Below are 2434 nucleotides of genomic sequence, written 5' to 3' on the forward strand. Positions count from 1 at the left end.
TTTCATATACTTGAATAACCTGGAGTACATACGAGAATATTTCTTAGAGGAACCTGAGGTTATTGTACATTATCAAAAGGCTGAATACATAAATTGGAAACATAATTATGTACTAAAATGCCCGTGTAAACCCATTCGCAAAAGAAACTCATCTAAATAATTAGGAGCAAGATACTGTTTTATACATAGAAAAAACAGATTTGTGAAAGTGGATTAAGAAAAAAACAATAACCTAAAACCCCTTAGAATTTCGTCTACAGGAGGAACAGATTTTGGAAGCATCTGAAGTTTTCGAAACAACGACCATTCCTAGCGCGGACATCACACACCCCTGGACAAGGCCTAGTGGGCGCTGTTATAATCACTCGAGTCCTAACGTCAAAGGGCGACGTTTCAGGCGGCGTGGCGGGAACTCTGAGGGATCTTGCAATGTTTATTTCCTCTGACGGTGACGAAAGCGTAGTTGCGTTCGCACTGGATGGCTCTGGTGTCACTGGGGTGTCCGGAGAGGCTGGGAAAACGACACCGGCTGTGCGCGTGCGTGCCTGGATCGGAGAAGTCCTGAGCGTTATCCGAGGCGTCTCACTGCCGGAGTCCTTTGATCTAGAGGTTGCTGAAGCGTTCGAATCCTTCGACTCAAGACTCGAGTCCTCAGAGGAGTCAGGGCTGTTTCCCTGAAGTCCAAGCTGGAAACGGTGGCGGCCTAAAATACTGTTTTCTTGATTGAGAACTACCGGGGTTTGGAGATTTCCTGTGGAAGCCTGTCGCCGCTTAATATAGTGAGATGGAAAGCTGGAAAATCCTGCATGGAAAAAGGGAAACGAGTGTAAGCTTCTAACGTAACATGGCGATGGTGAAAGTTACTGTAATCATTATTATTTCATCCTCATAGTAATGGTAGTTATATCCACAACAATGAAAAAGTGATGGTAATAATTATAATAAGAGATAATAATGATAAAATGGCAATATTTACAGTAATGATAATATTGCTAGTACTCCTCCTTCTCCTCCTCCTCTTACTACTACTACTATTACTGCTGCTACTATTGCTAGTACTACTGCAGCTACATAATGATGATGGTGATGATGATAATGTTATTATTACCAGCTCTAGTATTATTACTAATGATGGTACTAATGACAATGGCAAAAAAAATCTTACTGATGAACGATATCATAACTACTACCACTGATACTATTGCAATTATTAGAAATTACATTGCGCGCGTGCGCGCGCGTGTGTGTGCGTGTGTGTGTCTCAGTGTGTATATAAACTGAGGGAGGCTGTACATTCAGCTTTGTATATTTTACATATGCGGAATATTTGCAATACTTACTGTGTACTTTAAGTCAATGTTCAACAATTACATGGTTAAAAGATACAATAAATTCACCTGCACACTATTGTTGTCACACTTACTGAATTTTCTCAACGTCACGTCGTTAGAGGTAGAGAGCGTTTTCTGCAATGCAATGACTTGGGAAGAGGTCGCAAGTCACCCTGGGAGCTTGTGCTGTGTCTTCCGTTTTGGCTCTGACGTCTGAGGAGGAGTCTTTAGTATATTCGGAATGTCACTGTTGTTAGTCTATCCTTGGTTTATTTTCCATTCCAGTTTTATTTATTTCGCTTGCCTGTGTGCATGCTTTGGATTATAATCAGCTTAGTTTCAGTTTAATGTATTCACGTTAATGCATTCTATCTCATGCTTGTAGGGAATTACAGTGAAGATATCGATGTTTGTATTACAAATGAAAGCTTAGATTCTTACCTTCAAGAATGTTTTCTGGTCGAAGAACCGACAGTGCTGCTGCGTAACCGACACATCCGACAAGAAAACCGAATTTATGTATTCCTAACATGTTCTGTAAAGGCATCAAATATCATAAATCTTGTTGCCATCAACAGCTTTATCTAATATATTTATTTATTTACCGAACACAAAAATACTAAAATACTGCTCATTTAAAACCGAACAATCAGCCAATCGGAAAAGAACGAGGCAAAATACTGACTTTACATCCAACCACATACAAACGCACAATTAGACAAACAATAAACCGTCAGAAACGCACGATATTTAAAAAGAGAGCTAGGTCGGAACACCAGCCAGAAGACGTGTTGCGAGGACGGCGGGTAAACACAGACTACCTGAGTGCACGACCAGGAACCCTTTTCAGTCGTTTCTGTGCAAAGTGTCCTTCGGTAATTCGTTTCTGTGCAATGTGTCCTTCGGTAATTGATTTTTTATCTTACTTTACAGGGTTAGGAAACGTTTGCGTTGTTGATAGGTAATCATCATCAACACCCATCATCATCAACACCAGCCATCGCTACCAAGTCCTGTGCTTGATCCACGCCTACCCGTACCATGCCTGCCCTACTACCTCGTGCTGGCGACTCACGCTTGTACTACCCTCCTGACGATGTCGC

General features: G+C 41.3%; 1 long non-coding RNA gene across 1 annotated transcript; it reads right to left on the reverse strand.

The window, feature by feature from the left end:
* Nucleotides 1–1504: 1504 nt before the first annotated feature.
* On the reverse strand, nt 1505–2108 carry LOC125046669. Its single transcript, XR_007116659.1, has 3 exons — nt 2077–2108; nt 1773–1866; nt 1505–1544 (listed from the first exon to the last, which is right to left on the reverse strand). It is a non-coding gene; the product is annotated as an uncharacterized LOC125046669 (long non-coding RNA).
* Nucleotides 2109–2434: the final 326 nt, after the last annotated feature.

The sequence above is a fragment of the Penaeus chinensis genome, chromosome 39, assembly GCF_019202785.1.
Source record: "Penaeus chinensis breed Huanghai No. 1 chromosome 39, ASM1920278v2, whole genome shotgun sequence".
Lineage (NCBI taxonomy): Eukaryota > Metazoa > Arthropoda > Malacostraca > Decapoda > Penaeidae > Penaeus > Penaeus chinensis.